Consider the following 11,276-nt stretch of genomic DNA (forward strand, 5'->3'; position numbering starts at 1 on the left):
GCTGAGTCTTAATCTCATCAGTAAGGTGTTGTAGAAACAAAGCTGAAGAAATGTGTATGGGAAAGAGACGAGTGAAAGGGTTTGTAATTGAGAGCTGTGTGCACAGCCTGAATGAACGAGCAGTGTGCGATGGTATGTGTGTGTTGGAGTGTAAATCTCATTTTCTCCCCATTCCTCTTCTCCATTGGTTCATTAGGCCCATCACGGCTGGCCTGTGCTAGCGGCTACGCTAACAGGCTGCGCTAGCAGCCCGGACGAAATGGGAAACTTACTCACACGCCAACGACTAAAACACCTCGTGACCTCGAACAGAGAAGCGGGAGATATCATCCATCTCTCACTTGCTAAATATATACAAGGACAAAAGTGTTTTTCTGTTTTTTTTTAAATGCAAAACTGAAAATGGATGCTTTTCTCTGGGAGTAAGTTTTAAGAAACCCGTCTTATTTTCACCTGGACAAGAAATGCCAGTCCTGGAGTGCCTGATTCCTACGAAGTTTGTTGATATTCAACTTTAACATGTGTCCTGTAATCGATCTGCCAATATATTGGTCCTATTTTCTTTTTACTAGCCAATTTATTTAAGGCTCGTTTGTCTGTTTGTGCCCCTCATTTGTTCCTAGACAGTAAATATACAAAATTTTTTGCAGTGTTTGGGCTGTGAATTATGTAGTGTCTTGATGTTTTCCTAGAAAGTTTATTTTGAGATGTTTGAGCATTTGGATATCATTTGGGGCACAAAGGTTTGATGATTTTCCAGTTCAAATACCGATTCAGCTCCTGAGTTCCAGGAATGTATACGGTTTTCCACTTATCCCAGATGTGGTCAAATCGGCCAAGACGCATTTGGTGTCCAAATTTAGCTTCACTATGTTAGCACTGAATTTACAAGGCGAACATTGGTAACAAACCTTACAGGGTCAAGAGTCACTTACTCACCCCCCCCCCGCCCAAATAAATAAATAAATAAATAAATAAATAGCTCAAACTGCATCCAGGTCCAGTCACTTTAGAAAACAGGTTGAGCCCAATTCCGACTCACTGTAACGGGGAGCGAGGAGGCGGACGCATGTGCTGAGATAAGCGAGATTTATTAGGGGCAAATCCAGGGCCGTGGTCAAAACAGTCCAGGTTCATATAGCCAACACGGACAGATCGGGGGACAGACATGACACAAACCAGAATCAACACAACAAACGGAGACAGAGACATCAAACAAAGACCGGCCAACACAAGGGGCAAACACAGGGCTTAAGTATACAGGGAAAACGAGGGACAGGTGAAAACAATCAGGGGCGGAGTTACAAAACTAGGGGCAGGACTACAGATACCAAAACAAACGCACATGGACTAAACCAAAATACGAACACATGGACAGGACTGGGAGGGGCCAATCGTGACACTCACCCACAGAATCCAACGGAGTAAAATAAGCAAAACAAAACATCTCTGTTGTTGGAATCAAACCATGCGTCTCCATTTTTGCCATTTTTCAGTTTGACAATTTCAAATGGCCTTTATACATTTCATGAAGCATGGACTAAAAGAAACGGCTCAAAATGACTTGGAAAGTGTTCTGGTTCCATTTACGTCCATTAAAATTAAAGTCGTTTTTTTAAATTAATCTCATTTTGGAGATACGAGGTTCTCTTCTGACTATATAATCTATAGCAAACTGTCTGTATAACGGCCCTGTATGTGAAGGTGACCCAGCATTCTTCTGCAAAACCTGTTGGCTGTCTGCTGCATTCAGCTACATGGTGAAGTTTTGTTCATTTTAATAGCTCACAGTAAATCATGCTGTGTCCTAAAGCACATTGACAGGCTTTCCTGACCTTCCTTATGGCCTGTTACTGTTGACCTTACGTTTGACTTCAGTGTTAGCATCATGGCTCCAAACTTCACTAAAGCACTAACATTTGCACACCACACATGTCTTGGCCGATGACCTTCATCTGGAGTAAGTGAAATTTGGTGGAAATCTGGTGAAAGTGTTGGAGTCTTTGACCAAAGCATTCCTTTAACTGATCAGTTGAACCAGGTATGTTTAAGCAGGAAAGTCACCAAACTTTAAAGAATTTAGATCTTATGAGCTACAAAACTCCGTCCTTTGTTGTAGGAAGAGGTTAAATCATTCTGGATCACATTAAAGTTATTAGTAGTCAATGCTAATGCATCGATTGAAAGCCAAGACATGACCCAGACCGAATTATGTTCATAATTTTTCTACTATTAAGGCCCATTATAATCAGTTAAATTCCAATCTGCTGTCTCATTGCGCATCTAGATTGGATACAGATGTCACCATCATGAGCTCAGTGGGTTTTGTTTTCCAAAGGTGTTAGCAAAGCAATAGTGTAGTGATTGTTATCTGATGGAGTGAGTAGACTTTATAGTCTATCTTCTATTTATGTATTTATATCATGACTAACAAACACGCAAACGAAGCTAAAGCTTGATTGTTTCCATCGGCGAATGTTCTTACTTAGTTCAAGTTAAAGAGTCTAAAAGTTATCAAGAGGGTCTACAGCTTGTTTCTAGAATGTCAGTTATGTAGCCAGGATTCACAGCATTAAACAGAAACAATAGTACCCTTTTTAAACAAGGGGGATTGAAAGTTGCTAGATTGTAATTCGGAAGGAATACTTAAGCCACAAATGTACACAATTCCTTCCTTGTTTAGAGATTATAAATGTATCATAAGTCTATTTTTCCCTACTGTTTTGATTAAATATATATCATACAATCCCAGAAACCATGAGATCAACAACTCAACATGGTTTGAGGCACGTTTGTGATGACTTGGCCAGGCAGTTTGCACAATTCGTGGAGTATGAGGGCTAGTAGGTGATGCCAAAAAGGGCCAAGTCTCAGATTCCAAGCATTTAGGAATCAAGACTCAACTCCAACAAGTTGTTTACTTGATATAACTTATTTGTCTTCTGATCTCAAGATAGCAAAAGTTACAAATTACGTTTTCTTGTGCTTTCAATGTTATTGTGTTATTTTGAGAAAACATCTCATCTTGAGATCACAAGAAAAGCAAGTCATAACTTCAAGAAAACTTTTTTTTGTCTTGAGATCACAAGACAAATAAGTTGTGGTCTTGAGAAAACGCTATTTTTGAGTTGACAAAACATAAGTATTGATCTTGAGAAAACATGGTATCATGAGATCATGAGACAATTCAGCTGCCATCGAGAAGACAGCTTTTGTTGTCTTGAGATCACAAGACAAAGAAGTTGGAATCTTGAGAAAACATTCATCTTGAGATCACAGAACAAGTAAGGTGTGGATTTGAGAAAACATGTTATCTTGAGAGCAGAAAACATAAGTTGTGATCTTGTGGAAACATTTGCTATCGTGATCACCAGATGAATAAGTCATGATATCTGGATAATAGTCCAGAAAATGGTCACTACCTCATGGTCTGACTTCTGCACCTTACAGTTGATATGTTTATCTATAGTAAAAACAAAAGCCCAAATTCACATTCATGTTCAGATGCTGTGGTTCTGCTTTTCTTCTCGTGCTGCGTTACTTTTGTGCAGTATCAGCCTCGCATGCTTAAGGGGTCAATTTTGCATTCAAGAAACTTGAAAATCCAACACTGTATAAACAAAATTGTTGCAGAAATGCTCAACTTTGCTTAACATAATGAAAGCACCATTTTGCCAGTTTGTACTGCCTTCTGTTCTCATATTTCTATAAATATGGTTCCATAGAAATGTATGTGTGAAAGGGACTTCTTGAATTTCGGAACCAAGAATCTAGAAAACGACAATGCTGAACCAACTCTTGGAATTGACTCCTTCAATTCCCATCACTTGTAGTTGGAATCTAAGCCAATCCCACAATTTCAGGAACTGAACAGCCCTAATAAGTATCCATTGCCTGCTAGGAACATCATAACTCCAGTGCAAAACTGAAAAAAGCACATTTCAGATGATTACATTTATGGCATTTGACAGACGCTCTTATCCAGAGCGACTTACAATTTGAGCATTTTTATACAAGTTGGCAGAGGTGGTGTTATGAGTCTTGCCCAAGGACTGGTATAGTGTAGGGTGTTTGCCCAGGTGGGGATTGAACCCCAGTCTACAGCATAGAAGGCAGAGGTGTTACCACTACACTACACCAACCACACAAGATTAAGAGACCCTTATCGGTCTCACAATGGGGGGATTTCACCTCCGTATTTAGCCCATCCTTGAAGTGAAACACCACATACACACTAGTGAGCAAACACAAGGGGGCAGCAGCGGGCAGCCCTGTCTGTAGCGCTCAGGGAGCAGTTGGGGGTTAGGTGCCTTGCTCAAGTCAGCGCTGGGGATCAAACCAGCGACCTTCTGGTCACAGGGCCAGTTCCCTAACCTACTGCCCTGACCATGATCTTTCATCTGATGAATGCCAGATGGCTCTCATTTCGTAACCTGTTTATTTTTTGGAATTTGTGGGTTCAATTCCACCCCCAAGTTAGGACTCCCACAATCACACAATACTACCAGTGGGAACTGGTACGAGGGAAGTCCTATGAAGTGCCACACGCTTGGAGGAGATTGCTAATCAATTGTTCTGTTACATCAGCTAAAAGACACCTGTGCTGGCTAGCATAACCCTAAGTGACGGGGCGAGGGGGGCATTCTTCCCACCCAGAAAGCAAAGCCAGTTATGCTTTCTTGGACCCCAAGCCATAGATGGCTCTAGCATCACTATGGATCACACTCATGATCTCCTTATAATAGCACCAACACTTGCCCGGTTGGGTCATTCGGGAGCCCCTTTATCTCTAAGTCTAAACACTCGGTACCAGTGTTTCAAGGCACTGTCCTTTATGTAGGGACAGCCTGTGCTTCATCGGAGCCCTTGGAGCCAAAAACCTTGAGACTCAAATCTATTAAAATACCATTTCCATGTAATTCAGGGATTGATGCATCAGATTACTTCGCTTAATAAGCCTTCAGCCTATGTCTCGGTAAAGGATATTATAACATGACAACTCATGATGCATGCTTGTGTGTGCGTGAGCTTCTAGGCATTCAGGATCCATTAGAGTGAGATGGGACACTGATGGGAAGAATATTCAAGCTGCCAACTCTGTGTTTGGTAAATACATTAAACACAGGACACGCGTCAGCGACTCTACTGGCGCGGTCTCGCTTGCTTTCACACGCTGTTCCCATGTCAGTGAGAAGTTGACACGAGAACTTGTTTAGACAGCACATCACTGTCTCCTGTCTGGCCTTTAGCTGAACGTATAGCAGCAGTTATAGCTGAGTGAGGAAGAGCAGATGGACCATATGCGGCGCTGTCAGAAGCTCAGCGTGCTTCAGGTGTTAGCAGAGGAGACGTAGATAGTTTTAGTATCTTATGTAGGGGGAAAAAAAAGTTAATATGCCAAAGTTTCTCTTGACAGGGCTTTTACGAAGGCTTTAATATTCATTGCCTTGTTGCCCTCTTAACAGAGCGTTGAGTTGTTGAGTCCAGGTTTACTGCCACTTTCAATCACCCTCCACTTTATGAGCTCCATCTACACTCTTTTTCAAGGGTTTTTCCTATTGTCTTTATTTTAACTTAAAACTTAAAATCTTAACCCTTAACAGGCAATGGGCCCGGTCTTATAACACACTTATAACCTAAAAATAGTTCAACCAGTTTGCACTGGAGTCTCTGTAGTTACTGAGCAATAAGCCTTTGTATGTAATAAGCCTGGGATGTTAAGGGGTTAATCAAGAACCATATATTTTTAAGACTGTACCTTATAGGTCCACAAAATGGGTGTATAGTTACCAACTGTAGTCCATCTGCTATGCACACCCTTTACGCCATTCATCACTTTCTCACCATGGAACTGTTGACCAGATGTTGCTTGGGTGGTGGTCCGTTCTTAGGACAGCATGGTAACATGGTACAATGGTACAGGGAAAAATGCATCAGGCATGGTGATGTTGCTGGTGTTTTACAGCTGTTACAGTCACTGCTAGCTTGGGAATGGTTCACTACCCACTAATATTCCACCTAGGGTGGCCCTGTGGTCAGAAAGTGGCTCTGTGGTCAGAAGGACTAGAGAACGGTTAACACAAATGGTGCATCGCCAGTCTACAGGCTACAGCCTCTAACTGTCCACCAGCAAGGGGAAGCTGTAAGGTAAGGGTTTCTAATCAGAGCTGTGATTCCATTAGTTCTTTAATCAGACAATTTGAAATAGCTTGAAGCAATCATGGGACTGTAATGCCCTCATAATGCTCCTTAGGCCTTATTAATACATGTTCATGAGACGTTAATCAACTGGATACTCATTACTACTTTATTAAGCAATAACTTTTATGAATAAAGAACTTCCAGTGCACTAATAATAGCACAATAATCACTCGCAAAAGATTAAGCATTAGAAAGCCAATGACTGCTAAATAACTGGCTGCCTATTATTACATTATTAATCAGCAATTAGAGGGAATTAAATATTTTCCAGAGCACTTTCATTTGTAGATTAAATGCCATAAACTTGTGCACATACTGGAAATCCAGCTAGTATTAGGACCCTAAAAAAAAAAAAAAAAAAGTTAGGAATGGTCTGTGTTGAAAAGAACAGCTCTAAGGCACAATACAGACTCAATGCTTAGGCAAGTGCACAAAATTACGATGTGCATAAAAGTTCTCTGGAAAATGCTGCTGTCTAGTTACTGCAGGGAAGAATGGGCGAAAATTCAGAGAAATAGCATAGAGTTTCCTTTTAATCAACTTTAAGTTTAACTTTTGCAGAAAGAAGTTTTAATCGTTTGAAAAAATTTGAAAAACAAAAGTAAAACCTCTGCGCACAATTGCGTAGCGTAACTGTCCAAAGAAAAACCACATCTCTCCGAAACAGTAACTTTACAGGAGAGGGCAAAACATTCCGCATTTTCAGTGCAAGTTAATGTGAGGAGATTTTATTCCAAGCACTTTTGGAGCATGTCTATTGGTCCAATCTTCATGACATTTTCACACAATGTAAGCGGCAGCTGCTGCTCTCCAAAAATGTAGGAAAGCAAAAATCTATAAAAAAATAGTAATAATAATAAATAAGGGAGATTCATGTTTTTCTTTGGACAGTGACAATATGAACAAAATCAGCAAGATAGAATAGAAAACCAGCAAATCCAGTCACTTTTTTAGCTTTAAAACTGCTAGCAACTAACATAGCAGACAAGGCTAATTAAATCAGTGTTAAAATAAGGTTAGCTTTTAATTAAATAAAGGAATTTTCATTTTTGTTTTATACCCTCGCTTACTTGCTCTACAGAGACAAATTAAGCTGGCAAGCAAGTATTAAAATAAAAAAAAAATTACTATTTAAAAATATTTCAACTTTTCACTGCATCCTCCTTTTTCATGCTTTCTCAGGCATCTACGTGTATTATGCAACAGATAGTTCTGGCCATGCAAGCTGATTGGCTGAGAAGCAATCTAACTGCTGTTAACATCTCAGGTGTTTCCAGAACACCATCACTCCACAGCTGTCTTTGACAGCTGTAGGCCATTTGAATATTTTTACTTCTCACTTTGCCACAAACAGAAAATGGACACTTACCATCACATTTGACCGACAGACTCTGAAGATGAGACTACACTAGATTCCCCAAACTGTCTAGAGCTGGAGAATGAACTGCCAGCTGTGAAGTGAGTGGCACGGTGGCATGAACTGGTGCTGGCTGACAAAACAGACCCAAACTTGAACTGGCTAATCGTCACAATCCACAAGACTAATTTGCTGATCAATTACAGTCAAACTGGACCAATTAAGGAGGCTGATTTAAACCCTAAATAGCTAGAAATATAGATTTGGTCATAACACACAAATTGGCTGTGCATTCATGTGTTAATATGTGAGTTTATGTATTTGGGTTTTTTTTTTTTTTTGGTTTCTCTCCATCTCTCACTTAACAGGTGCACCCGTTTTACCATCAGTCTTGTGAAGAGGACCAATGGCCAATCAGAGGCCTGGTTGGTGTAGGTGGGGAGGAGCCTAAGCCTTAAAGAGACCTTCAAACTGGCTGAAGGGAGTGGAGACTGATTGCATGTCTGAGAGTTTAGTTTGTGATTTTCTCTTTTGAATCTCTTGTATTGGTTTTTATTTAACCAGCACTTCTTTTAATGTAGTTTACAAGAATTTCTCTCTTGTGTTGGGTTTTACAAGAAATTGACTATTTGTACCACCTGGGTTTTAAACAGGTAAGAGGGATGTGCCTACACATTCCCACCACATAGAAGTCTATTCTGTGTAGTTCCTTAGGTCATTGATCATGTACCTCTTATCACTGGCCAGGGATGTGTAGCATAGTTTGCTTTGGTTTACTTTTTTAGGTTGGCTTAGTGAAAGTGTACACAACTCCTGTCCTGGAGGGCCAGTAGCGGTGCCCAACATAGTTTGGTGATTTACCTGCTTGAACAGGCCTGATTATACTCATCTATTAATTGCCAGGTTAAGTGGGTGTGTTTTGAGCAGGGAAACCTCCAAACTGGGCTGGCCCTCCAGGACTGGAGTTGTGCACCCCAGCTTGGTGCTTTGTTTCAGTGTAGGCTAGTGTGATTACATTTATGGCATTTTGGCTGACGCTCTTACCCAGAGTGACTTACAATTTAATCATTTTACACAGGTAGGCCAAGGCGCTGTTGGGAGTCTTGCCCAAGGACTCTTATTGGTATAGTGTAGGGTGTTTGCCCAGGTGGGGATTGAACCCCAGTCTACAGTGTAGAAGGCAGAGGTGTTACCCACTACACTAACCAACCTTGTTCTTTTTGGTGCTGTCCACAATATGAGTCTTACAGTGTGACACTAGATATCATGGCACAGTTTCTATTGTAGTTAGTTTTAATAAAATGGAATCGAAAGCTCTGTTGGCCTGTTTATCCAGCTTTATGTCCATTTTCCCTAGACAAAACGTGGGGTCATAACAGTGAGTTAGCCCACAGTAACAAAGCCTAAAACAGACCTAGCCCTTCTGCTTGATCATTCCTAGTAAAACATTTGTCATACTGACGGGAGCCGTCTTTTCCAGTATGAAAGTGCCCCCCCATCAAAAGTGCATGATGGCTCCACCATCACAATAGGATGTATTGAAGGAGTATCTTTTGCAAGAACTGTTTCATCCCTCCAGTGCATTTCCAAAGACTTGTAGTCGCTCATTCTTGCTGTTCTAGGGCACTGTAGGTTTACAATGCCTTACTAAGACACTTCCTTTCATTTACACATGTTTATCACATTGAGAGACCTTGATCTCTTAAAAAGGTATGGGGGGAAAAAAAGTATTGAAAAATCTGTATATCCAGCATAAAAGCCTTATAATTTATCTGTGAAACATGGTGGTGGTAGTATCATGGTTTGGCCCTGTTCTGCTGTATCTGGGCCAGGATGGCTTGCCATCATTGATGGAAAAAAGAACTGAACTATACAAGCAAATTCTAATGGAAAACGTCAAGACATTTCGGGAAGAAACTCAACATAGAGTTGAAGCTGTTTTGTATGGATGAACGGGCTAAAATTCCACCAAGCCGTTGTGCAGGACAGATCAAAAGTTACCGGAAGTGTTTAGTTGCAGTTATTGCTGCACAATGGGGTCACCAGATAATAAATGACCAAGTCTAATATTCATGTCTCATTTGTTTGTGCATCTCCTACTAGGACTTATGAAAAATGCACTAGTGACAAACTTATTAGAACAAATATGAAGAATTATAGAAAATTCTAAAGTGTTAAACTTTCAAGCACCACTGTATATTAACAACTATATACCTGCTCTTTTGACTGGACAATAATAAAGGGTGGTCTACTTGGTGGTCTCAGATATGTTTGTTAATCAGTTTAATCCAATTCTAATGGCAATAGTATACAAGTATATAAGCCCTGCGAGTAGATATATGCTCAAACTTTTGACACCATATACTCATTCGTCACCTCTCCCTTCAACTTCAACTCACCCACATACCCTACACAGTCGCACACTACACCTCATCACCACACACCTCCACAGCAGAAGCTGTGAGCAGCACTATATTGAGTTTAGAGAAAATCATTATTTGACCCACTGTACGTGGTTTGTCCAGTGGGCCTGCTGTTAAAAGCACATGCCAATGAAACACAGCTGCAGGCCTCTCTAGGATCAGTCAAACACTCTTCCCTCCCAGTTTTTAACCCAGCAATCAGCACAGTGTGTGAAGTCATCGCCTGGTCTCCAGACATGCAGGAACCACTGCAATGAGATACATAAATAGTTCCAGAAAAAAAAAAAAATGGAACTGTAGAATAAACATGTGGATTTGACAGAATTCAGAACTTTTTCATGTTTATTATTCAGTGTGGTCTACACTCTTTAAAAAATGGTTCTCCAAGGGTTCCTTAGTAAAGACTGGTTCTATATAGAATCAAGTACACTCAAGGAACCATCTGTGAGCTTAAATGGTACTTTGAATAGGTCCATGTGGCACCAAAAGGGCTCTTCTATTGTTACAAGCTTGATATCTTAACTATAGCAGATCCCTTTTTGGTGCCATATCATTCTCTGTCAATCATCAGTCTGAAGCAACACTTTACTATACAAAGAAATGTGTGAATGGTTCTTTAAGCATTTGTGGTTCTATATAGAACCACTGTCTACACTAACTGTTGAAGAACCATTTTTTAACAATATATACACTACATTAACCAATATTCATTACACAAATACATCAAGCAAATATTGGGAATCTGTGGTATCACCCAATCCAGACTGCCAACCCAGCCGATCAGGCTAATAAATACCATCAAGTAAGCACCACTGTAACTCATACCTTGATTGCCCAAAAATATTGAAAAAAAACAGCATTACTGTCTTATTCAGCTCAAATTACACACCAAGTTTTTTTTACCATTTCATCCAGAGAAAAGAATCCAGAAACGATGTATAGATAACCAGATACAGTGGTAACTTTACCCTTTAGCTTGTTGTCCTCTTCATCTGACAACTCATTTCTTTTGTTGGAGTATTCCATTTCTTCCATTGCGATGATGACTGGAACACAGGTTCTGTAGTTTCAAGGCGGCAATGAGATCTTCAGCTTCACAGCCATGATGTTAAGTATACGGCTTCTTTCTGCCTTCACCAAAAATCCACCCCGAAGCAGCTGAAGTTTCCTAAAAGTCCTTCCCATCAAGATCTAATCAGAAGGGGACTTTTGCTGTATTTAAACCAGAAAACATTGTTCTAAACATTTTTGTGTGTCATGTGTGGTGAGCACAAAAGAGCAAAATACAAGGCTTT

Source organism: Pygocentrus nattereri, chromosome 4, assembly GCF_015220715.1.
Source record: "Pygocentrus nattereri isolate fPygNat1 chromosome 4, fPygNat1.pri, whole genome shotgun sequence".
Lineage (NCBI taxonomy): Eukaryota > Metazoa > Chordata > Actinopteri > Characiformes > Serrasalmidae > Pygocentrus > Pygocentrus nattereri.